Below are 17192 nucleotides of genomic sequence, written 5' to 3'. Positions count from 1 at the left end.
AAATATGCTAGATTTTCTTTGAAAACGCGGCGCGAAGCCGCGGGTGGGGAGCTAGTAAGATATAATAATTGTCTTGTTTGCTTTCTATCCGTTTTTTACTGTGGTTTTTTATGTTTATATTTTTGTGTGTGCATTAAATAACTATCTATCTATGTCAAATATATACATATTATATATATTATCTCCTAAAAACCGGAAACTCTGTATGGAATATGTTTGTTAGTTTTCAGCAAAAAGTACGAATCCGATTAGAGTGAAATTCAGTATGCACATAGATTATTTCGTGGAATAAAAATATAGGCTTTTATCCGCATACTATATGAAAAAGCCATAGATAAAGCTAGTGGCAGTAAATTCTTCGTAAAAATCGTTACTAATATTATACAGCTGAAGAGTTTGTTTGTTTGTTTGAACGCGCTTATCTCAGGAACTACTCGTCCGATTCGAAAAACTCTTTCGGTGTTAGATAGCCCACTTATTGAGGAAGGCTATAGGCTAAGACCAAAAGGAGCGGAGAACAGCGGGTGAAACCGCGGGGTATAGCTAGTAAATTATAAAAATGTGTTTGGATTAAAATAATAACCTTCTTAGTTCTTTTATTTCTCTGACAGTGATGTTATAGTTTAAGCAAATAAAAGTAAAACGACATTAATTGAACGCTTGAATGTGCTTGAAACAGAATTGTTTGGGTATATGGGTATAAATATGGTCAAAAGTAAGAAAAAAAAAGACGTGTGGTACTCGGGGACTGCCGCGATAAAGCTATTGCATGCTATGCCTTCAAGCCACACCTCCGTGCCCGTCGGAGTGGGGAGCGTGAGGTTTTTTCGTTACGGAATTTCTGGATTCGGTCCCCGCGCTCAAGGCCCGCGATAGAAGCTATGCAATAGCTTAAAAATAGCTTCAGTTATAGAACTTTGAACCTTGTGTGTTACAATTATTATGAAATCTGACTATTGATATCTGACTATCGGAAAACAACAAAGGCAATGGTTAATATAGTAAGACATTTTACATTAAACAGGACACATAACATACAAATAACCATCTACGTAGGTAATAGGTATCATCATCATCATTGTCAGCCTACACTTGCCCACTGCTGGACATAGGCCTCAGTCATGTCACGCCACTGCAATACTTAGTACATAACATGAACAGTAAGACACATAACATACAATACCATCTACCAATACCAATCGGCTTTTCCAAACGGCTATGAACTGGGGACCTTCAAGAAAAGAGCATATTCCTACCTGAAAGGCCGGCAACATACTCACAATGTCTCTGGCACTGTGGGTACGTATGGGCGACGTGGAGCAGTTACCACCAGGTGACGCGTCTGCTCTGTTGCCTCCTATTGCATAAAAAAAATATTGCGTTACATAATGAAAACTACAATAAAATAGAGCCAAATAATACCTTGTTTGAACTGAAAATGCTTACCTCAGTTACCCTATGCAAAGCTTGATTTTATCTCACTTTTATATGAACTGGCAAGCCGCCCGTTGTAACATTGTAGCAAAAGTAGGATTATGTGCTTAACGGCCTTATACGATAAGTAGGCTTGATTTATTTAGGAGGCCGTTGACCTGTGTTTGGTATAAGCAAGTTCAGTCTGCACGAACTTTTGTTTTTGCATATTATATTTGTAATTTTTAGGAGGGTGTCATAAAAATGATTACAGATTTTTAATTCATAACATTTTATTGCACGCCTCATAAGCGAAGCGTTGAGGTGGGTACTACTGTCACTTCGCGCAAAACATCTGATTTTTCAAACTTAAAATGTCTTTATGTATCATACATTGCACTTGTAAGATAATACATACACACACATATTAAGAAAAAACACTATTTTTAACGTTCATGATATTTTTGATGTCATTTTTGTTATTTAAACTAGTTAAAAAACAGTTTAAAAAAGTTCTGTCTTGGACGTCCGTGTGTCTGTATGTGCGGATCCTTTTTCTTGTTAACACGATAGCGACCGAAATACTTTACTAATCGAGTCTTTTTTTTCTCTTACGCTTGAGTATGCTCAGGAATAGAACCCTTTCATTTTTCAGGGTCTGATTCGATGTGGTTTAATTGTTATTAAATAAACAAAAATAATAATTAATAAATATTTATTAAAAAAAAATTATGAGGCGTGCACTTTTGGATTTTACAAATTATTTTTTAAAGAATACAATAAATTCGATCGCGAGCCGGGATTTGAACCCGCGTCTTTATGTCAAACAGGGCAACGCCTAGCCTCTTTTCGTCGGTTGAAAAAAATGGTATAGTTTAATATGATTAGTGCTTAATTATAATAAGAATTTCATGATTTATATTAACAATATTCTTTTAAGCTCTAACATTGAATTCGGAAAACATTACACTACCGCATTGAAAGCATCCTACATTACAAATACGCTTAAATATTTACGCATATAGCAGTAATCTTGGGTGCGACAAACATACGGCCATGTTAACATAATTAAAGCTGTGAAACGGTTCGAATTAATTCACTGATTATAATATCTTCACATTATTTTCATAAGACAAGGTAGGTATTACATTGTATGAAAATTAGAGGTGTTTCCTGATTCAATCATAAATAAATATATTAAAAAAGAGCGCGTGTGTCGAGCACACGTGTCAGAAGTGAAACTTCTTTGGTAAGATTCAAGTATACCAAAATCGTTGCCTTACTCCATGACGTGACGGTATTGCCATGACGCGACCTTCAAATTTTACTCTCAGCGTGCAATGTTTCACTTCTAAAACCTAAAATACACGTTTTAGTAACACAGGAAATTATTGCATTGTCACCGTCCACCGATCATTGATAAGTGTAGGTACAAGGTTTGAATCACAGACATGTATCAAGATAGACTAAGCGAGTGTATGTACTCCCCGTGTCCAAACTAAGTTTATGAAACTTACTTGACGCTGGCCTACACTCAGTCCGCGCTTGCAGTTCGCCAAGGAAAGACGTGAAGCTGAATAAAGTAAAATGCCGAATTGCGCCGTTATAAACTGTAGAAACTCCACAACTGTGAGTGGCCGAGTTAGCAGAGATGTTTCCTTCCACCGGTAAGTAATTTTCTAATCAGAATATGCACTATTTATTTTAAAATCAAATAAAGAATATCTGTGGAAAACGATCGTGACAAACACGGATACCAACTCATACGAAATGATTCGGAATACATTGCGGCTTTTACTTGGCACGGTAAAGATCGCGTCGTATGATAACAAGCAATGAATAGCGTCTTCTCATTTTTCTGTTCTCATTTTTCTGTCCAATTTTGTGGTTAGTGATGTACATTTGATGCAACAGTTCTCGATTCTAATCGATTTTATAATCGAACAGAAAAATGATAATTTGAAGTAGCAATTTTTCAGAAAAAAGGCATAGATTTTTTTTGTCATTTTTTTTTTGACCTAGAACTTTTAAGTATTTTAATACAAAGGTACTAAAAATAAATATTATGACATGGACGCCATTAGTTAAAGTGTCATCTTGGGAGTTTTTTAAGAAAACTCCTTATTGCTTAGACTATGTTTGTTTTTTCAGTTTTCCAAGTAACCCGAACATAAAAGAAAAATGGATCGATGCAACGGGACATAAAGATTGATTGATTGACAGTTTCATTACTTTCTTTCGATGGCCTCTCTAGTACGTAGTACATGGTAACTCAATGGGCATATGTAAGAAAAAGCTAAAACACATTAGTTTACTTGTTAGAATATTAAAAGGTTTATAATTTTATTTTATCATTCCTCTGTCTATGGTAATTATCATTTTTCTGTCTTGAATCGATTTAGTAATCGATTACGATTCATTTATTTAACTACCTCTTAGACATAGATCTGTCTACCTCTTAAAACCTTTTGATCTGATTTCTTTCGATTTACTTCGATGGGATAGGACGATACTAGAATCGCCGCGCGAGTGGCGTCCTAATCGATTTAGCGTAAAATGAAATTACCATCACTAAAAAGCGCTCGTGACGACATAACGCGTCAAGGTCAGTACAAAAAATATGACACGCTTGGTTTTCATACAGATCGCGGTACTTGCGATGTCTACTAAAATATACATGTCTGTGGTTTGAATTAAAACTGAGTGGGTCAAAATCGAGTCAAGAGTTGGTTACATACAAACCTACAGGTGAAGCTAATAGAAGAAGGACTATTAACTTACTTAATTTAATTACTTTAAGACAAATCTTTGTACGAGAAATCATTTAAGTTTACTAGAAAGTCTCCTTATCTTTATTCAGTATCAACAATAAAAATCAGCATGAATAATTCTAATTGTACACGTTTTACGGAAGTTAAATTCTTCAGCAGTTGTAATACTTGTGAATAAATTTAATGGCAAGCTTATAATTGTTTGTTTAGGGCGTCACGTTTTATCTTATTCGAATTATTTAACTTGTCACGGATTAAAGTTTTGTAATTATTAACTTTGTGTTGATTCATTTTTAGACAAATCTTGTTTTATGGAAATAATATAAGTAAATTCATGTATCTTTCTTCTTATCTTGCTCATATAATAAACGAGAAAGTTTGTGAGGATGGATGTTTGTTACTGTTTCACAGGAAAAACACTGAACAGAGTTTGATGCTACTTGGCAGTGATGTAGCTTAAGTACTAGAATTACAAATAAACTATAGAAAAACTTGCTTATGCCTGCGGGTTCGTCCCCAATTGGTATTTATGAATAAAAACTAAAAACAAAAATTGCATTAGCCGTAGTATATACGTATCTACTATAATAATTTAATTACTCTTTTACTGGACTATGGTTAAAGTTACATTCTTAAGTCTTTTTAGTATGTTAGAAAGAAAGAAAAGAAAGAAAATACATTTAATCACAAATACTTAATTACAATTTTTCACTTATAACTAATACACCTTTGAGAACAATACACATTAATAAATTTTAAACCTTAAAATACAATAAATATATTAAAATATTAGTCGGTATTCGTGATTAGGTGGACTACTCAGCATTTGCCTCTCCGTGTTAGAGGAGAGGCGCCGGTTTTCAGTAGTCCCCTCGACTTGCTACGCTTGGAGTACCAGAACGGGCAAAAGGGGCAAAAGGGCAGAACAATTGGGGTATCTAGTATAATAAATAATATTTTAATTGTGAGGATGGATGTATGTTTGTTACTCTTTCGCGTAAATACTACTAAACCGATTATAATGAAATACACACATATAGAGGGTAATTTGGATTAACACATACGAAAGGTTTTATCCCGGAAATCTCACGGGAACGGAAACTATGCTGGTTTTTCTTTGAAAAGGCGGCGCGAAACCGCGGGCGGAAAGCTACATAATAATTGTCTTTGTTTGCTTTCTATCCGTTTTTTATGTTTATATTTTTGTGTGTGCATTAAATAACTATCTATCTATGTCAAATATATACATATTATATATATTATCTCCTAAAAACCGGAAACTCTGTATGGAATATGTTTGTTAGTTTTCAGCAAAAAGTACGAATCCGATTAGAGTGAAATTCGGTATGCACATTGCACATAGATTATTGCGTGGAATAAAATATAGGCTTTTATCCGCATACTATATGAAAAAGCCATAGATAAAGCTAGTGGCAGTAAATTCTTCGTAAAAATCGTTACTAATATTATAAAGCTGAAAAGTTTGTTTGTTTGTTTGAACGCGCTTATCTCAGGAACTACTCGTCCAATTCGAAAAACTCTTTCAGTGTTAGATAGCCCATTTATTGAGGAAGGCTATAGGCTAAGACCAAAAGGAGCGGAGATCAGCGTGTGAAACCGCGGGGTATAGCTAGTAAATTATAAAAATGTGTTTGGATTAAAATAATAACCTTCTTAGTTCTTTCATTTTTCTGACAGTGATGTAATGCCGGGTCCAGACTGGTGAAACGTAACATGCAATGTAACATTCTGCCTTTCATTGCATGTTCGCTGCTGGTGTGGACGCATAGCGCGCTCATAACGCGCATTCACTACGAACATCCCGCGTTCGTCTGTTTCCGCCATTCTGCCGAGAACACGGCCCTTCGATACACGTTTTTTTCGTGCGCGTCAAACCGGTAGATCACACGAAGCATGGAGTCCGAAGACCACGTTCTTGCTATGACGATTATCAGTACTTCATTATTAATAATACATCAACTCATGAAAACACGCCGAAGACCCTTTCTTTTGCTCATTCCACGCAGTCTCGTCCTCCATGTTCATTGCGTTCTCAAACGACCGTCCACATTGGCTGCTCCGCGCACCCTACGCGCCCCTTTGTGTTCGTCGAAAAACCGACAAATTTCGGATCGCTCCGCGCGCGGCTTGTAATGCTCGTAGCATGCGCGTGTAATGCACAATTCGCGCGCGCAAGACGTCCAAACTATGAGAAATTGTTACAAAGTGTGTTACCTTTCATGATACATTGCAGCAATGTGGACGGTGAATTCTTTCATTGCATGTTACATTGCATGTTACGTTTCACCAGTCTGGACCCGGCATTATAGCTTAAGCAAATAAAAGTAAAACGACCTTAATTGTTTTATCTTATTCGAATTATTTAACTTGTCACGGATTAAAGTTTTGTAATTATTAATTATGTGTTGATTCATTTTTAGACAAATCTTGTTTTATGGAAATAATATAAGTAAATTCATGTATCTTTCTTCTTATCTTGCTCATATAATAAACGAGAAAGTTTGTGAGGATGGATGTTTGTTACTGTTTCACAGGAAAAACACTGAACAGAGTTTGATGCTACTTGGCAGTGATGTAGCTTAAGTACTAGAATTACAAATAAACTATAGAAAAACTTGCTTATGCCTGCGGGTTCGTCCCCAATTGGTATTTATGAATAAAAACTAAAAACAAAAATTGCATTAGCCGTAGTATATACGTATCTACTATAATAATTTAATTACTCTTTTACTGGACTATGGTTAAAGTTACATTCTTAAGTCTTTTTAGTATGTTAGAAAGAAAGAAAAGAAAGAAAATACATTTAATCACAAATACTTAATTACAATTTTTCACTTATAACTAATACACCTTTGAGAACAATACACATTAATAAATTTTAAACCTTAAAATACAATAAATATATTAAAATATTAGTCGGTATTCGTGATTAGGTGGACTACTCAGCATTTGCCTCTCCGTGTTAGAGGAGAGGCGCCGGTTTTCAGTAGTCCCCTCGACTTGCTACGCTTGGAGTACCAGAACGGTCTGTAAAGTAACATTTTTTTGCTCTGATTAGTATTGAAATTAAAAACTCGTACTTCGCAATTTATACGTGTAATTGACGGTAAGGTCAGCAAAATAGCAGGCGGGTAGACACAGACAGCAAGTGTAGACTAATTGAACACCCCTTGGTGTGAAGCGGAAAGTACAGTCGGCAAAACAATGCAGTCTTTGTGTTCTAACGGCTATTCAAATTCGCATCATTTATGTGAGAGCTTTTTATGGTTTAATGTAGCGAAGTACATTGTAGGTACAACTTTGTAGCTAGTAAAGGATTATTCTGTAAGTTTTTTTTTCTATCGCTACATTTCTGCTCATAATATACAGGTGAAAATGTGGTATGCTATCACGCAAAAACAACTGAGTCGAAATCGGTAAAATTTATCTTTAAAATTTAAAATTGAATACATATAACATCTTAGGGATAGATGTCCAAAATGTATCTCTCCAATAAGCTTGAAAAAGCATATCTTTTTTATTGTGAAAACGAAATAGAACGTCATGCAATACGGGATAAAAATTTGTTTACACTATCGCCTGATAACGAATATGCGTAAAAAAGCTTTTAGAATTACAAAAAAGGATTCAGAATTTATATTCAAAGGCGGTTACGTAAAAAATGCTCTCCTTGATAGAGTTTCAGGAAAAAGATCCTGATGGACGGATAGCATACGAAAAACAAAGTGTCCTCATAAGGGTTTTTTCATCTTGGCGAGTAAAATAAGTGGAGTAATTTTTCTTCTGACCGTACTATGTGTCACGTCGGCTATCAATCGTTATTTATTGTGAGCTTAAAATCGATAGTGTTATTGTCTGTACTTTTTTAGTGTATGAAGTTTAGTGGTTTTATCAGGTTACGTGTTTATCTGAGTTACTATATGGTACAGCTTCATAATGGATTATAATTATTATAGGTTTGATGTGGTTTTATGGAAAGACTTAATGAAAATGTTGTGCTGTATTATAATGTTTTAGATGCTAGTTGCTGAGTTCATTTTTATATACCTACTTTATCCCTACTTCCCTACTAGTAATATTATTATAAATGCGAAAGTAACTCTGTCTATCTGTCTGTTTATCTGTTAAACTTTCCCGCTTAAACCTCTCAACCGATTTTGATTAAATTTGGCACAGAAAATCTTTAGACCCTGAGAAAGAACATAGACTACCTTTTATTGCGAAGGCGGGGCGGACCGCTAGTATACTATATAAATAATTTGGAAAATCCAAAAGTGCACGCCTCATATTTTTTTTTAATAAATATTTATTAATTATTATTTTTGTTTATTTAATAACAATTAAACCACATCGAATCAGACCCTGAAAAATGAAAGGGTTCTATTCCTGAGCATACTCAAGCGTAAGAGAAAAAAAAAGACTCGATTAGTAAAGTATTTCGGTCGCTATCGTGTTAACAAGAAAAAGGATCCGCACATACAGACACACGGACGTCCAAGACAGAACTTTTTTAAACTGTTTTTTAACTAGTTTAAATAACAAAAATGACATCAAAAATATCATGAACGTTAAAAATAGTGTTTTTTCTTAATATGTGTGTGTATGTATTATCTTACAAGTGCAATGTATGATACATAAAGACATTTTAAGTTTGAAAAATCAGATGTTTTTCGCGAAGTGACAGTAGTACCCACCTCAACGCTTCGCTTATGAGGCGTGCAATAAATATGATTTTTATTTAAGAAAATAATTTGAATATAAGAAATAAGAAGGTATGTATTATAAGTGCTATTGTATATATCCCTACTGCTGCAAGATCAATATTTATAATTTTATAAAATTATCAGGATCATTATTATTAATTTATTAATTATAAGCCTACGGGCTATGGCTTATAATTAATAAATTAAAAATAATGATCCTCTTTATTTAAACTTGGTTAAATGGCATGTTTAAAATTACAGTATCTTAAAATACACATGAGTTATTTCGAAAAGTTGTAAAACAGTGTTGAAAGGGCCTTAATTATTTGGTAATCATAGCCTTATCTTGGGTCCATTCAATGAGCCTCGGTTTCGATTAATTACTTTTCCCAATAGGGTTGCCAACGTAATGTAATTTGATTTTAATTTTGTGATACGTTTTTGCTTAAGTATCGTTTGGTATGTTTTGTTTTGTTTTGTAGCACTGAAACAATAGAATAGCTACGCTATAGCACTCAAAAATGTATTATAACATATTATTTTAGATAGTTTAGGACATTCTAGGATGATAATATATTTTTTAATGTTCGAAAGTGCCAACCCTATTGCGAATGAGATTCCAACGCCTGATAGTTTTATATGATTTATATTTAAAATTAATGTTTAATGTGCTAATGGATTAAGTCGACGGATCATTAAGTTTTTACGGGCAAGGACTAACGAATGGGCAGTGGACGATAAGCAGCTTAACATTAATTAACTGTGTGATTAATAAATAATAATGTAAGTAATATTGTAATGTAATACTTACGTGATTTATATGCAGTTTTCTTTTAACATGTACTGTTTAAAGTTCACGTTACGCGTTTGTAATTTGTTTATCGTTATTATAATGTATCGTAACGATAGGTAGTAATATAAAAAAAATCTACATAAATACTTTAAATACTAGACCAGTCTGTATTATATCGCCTTTTTACTAGCTGCGAAACAATATATTGAAAACACTTAAATTTTCATAAAACTGACAGATTACATAATTTATTTTTTATTTATCTTACCCTTAAGTTACGATTGCTGACGTCACTAAAGGTCAACCAAAGGTCAAACATAATTATAGATAATATTATAAATATAAATTTAATTAAACGCGGCTTTTAAGCTAGAACTCTTCAGCTTTTTAAGCTGCTATTGAAAAATATTTTATTACTAATATTAAAAAGAAATTAATATTACAGATTCGTAAAACATTCTTCCATTGCAATTAATTTATGGTAGTGAATAGTGACGTCACGGTGTCAGTAATTAAAACAAATAGTTTGCATGGACGCTGGTCGAGTTCTATCAACGCCATGCGAACAGCAGAGATTTATGGCTTTGTGCGTTTGATATTGGGGTTCCGTACCATGTTTTATAGTTTTGATTTGATTTAAGACTATTTCTAACATAATATAGCATTTGCCTTAACGATGCAATCATAAAACTATTCAAAATTATCATATTCATTTTATTAGAAAGAAGAAAGAGCCATTATTAATTTTGACACATTAAATACGAATGAAAAAAATAATTTGAATTTGAATTTGACAAAAAAAGTGAAAGAAACATTGAAGTTTAAGAACTATGCTGTGGATCCGATAGACATGCGAAAATTCTTCCATTTATACGGAAAAAATAAGAAGTTTGTTTCCTAATCATATAAAGAGAAGAAAGATGATAATAATAAAAATATACGGAACCATTTGAATCTCACAAAGATTGAATCATTTTTGTATTGAGCGTTTAAAATGTTTGCTTTAAAGTTTAAACCATTTCATACTAAATTGCTTGGATATGTTTATCATTGAAATATAGAGCATTTTAAACTATTTGATAGTACATAAACTATTTCTTACACATAGAGAAAGGTAGTTATTATATATATTGATTGTTGATCTATATCTATAAATATAAAAATGTGTTGGTAAGCGCATAACTTGAGAACGGCTGAACCGATTTCGATAATTCTTTTTTTATTATATTCCTTGAAGTACGAGGATGGTTCTTATGTAGAGAAAACGTAAATATGTACCACGGGCGAAGCCGGGGCGGACCACTAGTATTTTCATAAAAAGAAACAATAGTATTGAAATAAAACTAGATTGATTTGTCTATTCGTAATTTATACAGAATAATATACTTTAATTTTTATAAACATATTATTATTTTTCCTTAGTTAGCTTCGAATCTACTGGACCAATTTTATGTCACCAGTTGAAAGCCGCATTATTGCTGAGTTAAATATTTTTGTTTTTTAAGGGCCAATATTTCAATGCTTGGTTAAAACTTATCCGTCTAATATTATACGATAATATTAAAATGTCACGTAAACTGTCAAATACAGGCAATTAAAATACGTTTTTAAAATGGTAGTTTTAAACATTATTCCACAAATAAGTTTTAACCGAGGATTGAAAAATCAACCCTAAATAAATAAGATGTTGCCTGTTTGAAGACATCTTTTCTTCAAATAATTCAACTTTCTTATTATTACAACACCTTCAAAATCTGCGTAATCTCTCAGTTCTGAGATCAACCGATTTGACCGCACTTGAATAATTCATGTCTTCATAGTTGGGGGCGCACTTTCTGATTTTATATGTATTCAAATTCAATTCAAATTCAAATGTGCCTGAGAATCTTCAAGTGTAAGGAAAATAGGCATGACGACAGTATCCATAAATGATCGAATTAGTGTTTTTAAGGGAAAATTTATACTAAATAAATTAAAAATAGTCACTTAGAAATAGTAAAAACATTAAGATCAATGAGATTATCAATAAAATAAAACATTGAAATTCTGCAGTCGGCCATCTTGACAAAAACACGCGTGACGTCACGTCTATGTAAACAGCTTCGCGTCAGGTATATTTTGTTGTTATGAATATGTTGAGAATACGCATTTTTATTTATTTTCTATTTTTTAACGTATGCTTTATCGACTCAGAACAGAAATATAATTGCGAATTCACGAATATGTGGTTCGGGTTTCTCTCCGTCCAATTTATACAATCATTTCATATTATTTTCTCTTTAATACTTTTTTTGGGTATTATTTTTATGTAGATTCACATTGCAATACTGCACACCACTTATAAACTTTGAAATTAGATTCTATAATACTTAATAATTAAATATTTGTTTAATTTTGCTTCGCTATGCATACAGATAATTATGTATTTACGTAATAGTGACGTCACGCCTACGCCATGACACCTGTGAGCTGTTTTGGCACAGTTAATTAATATTTTTTGAAAAATAGCTTTTATCTTCGTTAAATTTAAGTATATTAGCGAAATATAGGGTTTTTCTAGTTTAATAAACGTATACACACATTATGGAAGAGGTTTTGAAAATCTTTCGTCATGCCTATTGTATTCAAATATGATATGGAAGCTACACTTTGATACAAGATTTTACGATTTTCAAGTTTCGTGATTTTGCTGGGACGATGTTAATTTTTAACGCTGCATCTTTTTTTTGTATAAGTTTTTCTAATTTTTAAATCGATTCTATACTGAATATTTTTCGATTGTACATGTTACTGTTAACACACGTTTTACGTATCAATGCGATTTTTCTAGTTCTGTCTAAACGCCTTCGATGCATCTATTCATAAGAAAAACGCGTTGTATCCGACATTGGGTTTTCCCTGGGTAACATAATACATAATATACATAAGTGTTTAAAAATAAGGCATCTTCTGACACCGAACATCATGTTAAAAATCCAGAATACGAAAAAAATATAATAAAAGTAGCCTAGATATTTTCCCTCCGCCTTTAACTAGTCTCATTTCGAACCTTATTGATAATTGTACTGCCGTTTAGCAATGGAATTTATATCAGACGGACAGACTTGAGAATTTATACTCTTAATATAGCTAGCTAATTCCACTACTCACGTATTAAATTCCACTCAAATTGAAACATCACGGAATACTCCTCGTTGAATAAACATCTCCCAGAACTTTTAAACACCAAATTTCGTTGAAGTAAACAGCAGAAGTGGAGCAAAACTATTCGTTTATATGCCGGTTACTAAAGTTTGCCTTGAGTGCGGTTTGAGTGAGAGACGTTAGCGTATTTAACGAAATAACGGTCGACAACAATTCTGTGCCTCCAGTGAATAAGGGAGTAAGACGAGTTATTCCCTTTGGTTTTTATTGCACCATTGGATTCAGCTCGTCAAAATACACAACATATCAAAAGGTCATATCTCTAGCTGCGTCCTAACCCATTTTTTCGAATGACCCAAACGGTATAAGTAGGGTGTGATTAACGGTATAAGTTACCTTATCCATCATTTTAGGCAATCGCAAAGGAACTATTCGTCTCGAGTCAAAAGTACCCACGAACACAAAGACGTATGTGTAGTTATACTTTTTGAATAAAGACTTAATTCATTTTGTTCCATCAGTCCTAACACTATTTTTAGTATAAACGCATTTGTGTCATTTTTCTAACATGAGCATAAAGGAACAACTCTTTTAGTGTCATTGGTTCAAGTGACGACATGAGACAGTTTGGCATTAATGCTGGCATTGTTTGGCATTAATTAATGTTGCTATTAGTCTAATAATTAAATACTGCACGGAAACAACACACTCTATTCCTTATTATTTTTAAATCGTTTTTTTAATAAATCTCCAACAACAAATCTTTATATTTTTTAAAAAAGGTATTTATCAGTTAACTTGGGATACTAATATATTTCTATGGAAATTAACTATTTTTTGCAATAGATATTAAAAATACAGTTAACACATTAAGTGCATTTAATGATATTATACTCTTTGTTTATATAAATACAGAACGATAATTGAATCATCTAAAAAAAGCCAACAAAAATGTTAAACTTATAATTGGGTAAGTTTTTAAAATATAAGTAACTCGTTTTTAATCTTTTTTTTTTTAAATATCTTACTACAATAATCAAGACAATAATATTATAGTCTATAATAGTCGCATAAAAAAAGTATTTATAACCAGTCTTGACAATTATGAATATTGTTTTCTCCGCATATAGCGTTTTAGCCACTGTGCTTTGGTAATTTGCCTTTTTTATAGGAAAAAAATCCGCAATATCGATACTTCTTTGGTCCTGCATTTTCGTACATTTTATGGATACTCTGGTACCACATATTTTGAAAAAATTGGGGTATTGTCACGTAGAGTCTCTTCAAAGTGCGTGCCACAAGTCGTATTTGCATCCAAGGCACCTTCATTGCTGCATGCTTAATTTTTTCATAAAATCTTTGCGGCTCATTGTATTTTCTTTATTTATCTACATTATTTTGATATTATATGATATAGAAATTGTTAAAATTCTATATCATGCCGTAAAAAATCGCCACTGACCACCTATAACTTTTCCTGTATTAATTGTATAGCATTTAACTACATAGTACTGTATTATTGAAAGATCGATTAAACGTTTATTTTACAATCTACGACTTTCATTATACATGGGTAACAAAACCCCATAACATATTCGGTTTTACTCCGGACAACATCTTCAGCCACCCAATCCCCTTGCTTGAAGTCCAAATCCAGCGGAGGACAATAATCGTCATTTACTAAAATTGAAGGTTTTTCGTCCTTGTATAAAAGTTATCTGGATCCCATTTTATACTCAATCTATAGTATAATACTATAGATATCATGTGAAACGTGACGTGGGAAAAAAATTATTCAAATAAATCACAAAATAAAAATTTGAAACAATCTTAAAAGTTACGAAAAGCCCAATTATACGTCAAAATGACGCACAACATCATCTTTACAACCAAATGGCGGCTAATAAGTTGGTTCTGGATTTTGCAGCGATTCGATGGTAAATATAGAAGAGTTCATACGTCAAATTTACGTAGATTGGACTTCTAGGGTTAAATGCATAAATACTTAAATGTTGTTTTGTTTTTATTATCTAATAACGATAAAAAACCCGTTGATTTCATTCGTTTTTCAAGCTACGTGCATAGTTTTTCCACTAAAATGCCTCAATTGAGTCATAAAGTACACAAATTTCAAGCATAATAAGTCACATCATTTCTATAAAACCCAAACTGGCAATAATATAAGTCGTGTTGTGCGATTATGAACATAGTGCATAAGGGCATAAGTCGTTATATTGCAAAGAGTAAGAAAAAAATTATGTGAATACATTCAGTTATCCCATGAAGTACTCGTTCATAAGGCCACAACTACAAAAAAACACGAAAAAAGTATCTTTATCGGGCTGTTACAATATGTGTTCATATGTAAAAATATAGTCTAACATCATATCTTACACATACAAGCTTAAAATTTTGAATTAATAAAGATTTAGTATTGATATATAGTTTTTTGTCTCTCCTGAAAAGTGCTGTTTTTGAGTTATTCCCTTATTCACTGGAGGCACAGAATTGTTTATTTATTTATTTATTTAACACTTTATTGTGCAAAAAAAACAAAATATACATAAAGGTTACAAAAAAATAAGATTAGAAAGCACAAAGGGCGGCCTTATCACTATGCAGTGATCTCTGCCAGGCAACCACGGGGAGAAAGGCAAAGAAGCGCAAAAAGTTGTCGGACAAAATAAAAACATATTTTTAGAATAGGGTAGAAATAATAAGAGAACACAATAAAATATATACACATTTTATACAGTACATGATATAAATACGCAAAAATGAACAAAAATAAAAAAAAAAATAAAAAAAATATACCTATATAAATAATAATATTACTAATATTACCTAAATAAATATATGAAATACAAATATATCATAAGATACACATACATACACATATGCATACTACATAGTAGTAACTATATAAATATTAAATATATATAATATATATATATATATATATATATATATATAAATAAATATAAATATGTCTAAATAGAAGTATACTACATAAACTAATCCGAATTAAAGGCAGTTAAGAGGAAATGATTACGGACATGATGTTTAAAAGAGGATAAGGAAGGAGCAAGTCTGATTTTTAAAGGTAGGGAGTTCCATAACTTGACGGCAGAGACAGCAAAAGAACCCGCATAAAAATTGGTGCGATGAGAGGGAATACACAAAATAAGTTTGTCAGCTGATCGAAGAGAGTAGTTTTCGCAGTGTTGAAAAATGAAGTTATTCTTAAGGTAGGAAGGAGAGGAAGGATCGAAAAGGATACGGTATAGTAATTGAAGACAGTGGAGATGATGTCGGAGGCGAATAGGGAGCCACTTGAGGCGTCTGCGATAGAAAGAGACATGGTCGAATTTGCGAAGGCCGAATACAAATCGAATTAAAAGATTTTGCAGACGCTCAAGTTTCTCCATATTCTCAACCGTAAGGTCAGGAAAACACACATCCGCATAGTCGAGGATAGGGAAGAGAAGGGATTGAGCTAACATAATTTTTGTTGGAATAGGCAAAAAGTTACGTAGACGCCGAAGAGTACCCGATGCCGCATACACCTTACGACTGATCTCTTGTAGGTGGTGAGACCACGATAGTGTTTGGTCGAGATGAACACCTAGATTTTTAACCACCTTACAATAAGGAATTGTTACTCCACCAAGGCAGACACTGGGTAAGGCGCCCCAGTCAATTTCGGAAACGAGATACGGACTTCCCATGATAATCGCGTGACTCTTTGCAGGATTGATTTTTAGACCGTATTCGTCACTCCAATTGACCAGGGTTGCTAGTTCGGCATTGATATGTCGGATAGCACTAGGTAAATTGTTGAGCGAGGCCTGGGTGTAGATTTGTAAGTCGTCAGCGTACATATGGTAGAGAGAAGTGAGGCGCGAGGTTAAGGAATTTATAAAGATAGAAAAGAGGAGAGGTGACAACACGCCACCCTGCGGCACACCGGCGGAGACAGCAGCCCAAGAAGAGTGGGTGTCACCCATCAGAACACGCTGCCGCCGGCCACGCAGGTAATTACGAAACCAGTCAATCACCGAAGTTGGAATGTTAATCAAACGCAGCAGACTCAGCAGTATGTCAAAGTCGACTGTATTAAAAGCATTGCTGAAGTCTAGAAGAGTAAGAACTGTGAGCTGCTTATTATCCATCCCTGCACGAATGTCGTCTGTTACCTTCACTAGAGCAGTAGCTGTGCTGTGGCCAGAGCGGAACCCGGACTGGAAAGGACTCAGGATATTGTTGGAGTTAATGAAAGTGGTTAATTGTTGATGGATAAGGCGTTCAAGGACTTTGGAAAGGAAGGGTAAAATAGAAATAGGACGA

The sequence above is a fragment of the Colias eurytheme genome, chromosome 16, assembly GCF_061535395.1.
Source record: "Colias eurytheme isolate Ceu_HAF_F1 chromosome 16, ilColEury1 Martin Lab GWU primary, whole genome shotgun sequence".
Classification (NCBI taxonomy): Eukaryota; Metazoa; Arthropoda; class Insecta; order Lepidoptera; family Pieridae; genus Colias; species Colias eurytheme.
The sequence above is the reverse complement of the archived record's forward strand: the minus strand, read 5'-3'. Positions refer to the sequence as shown.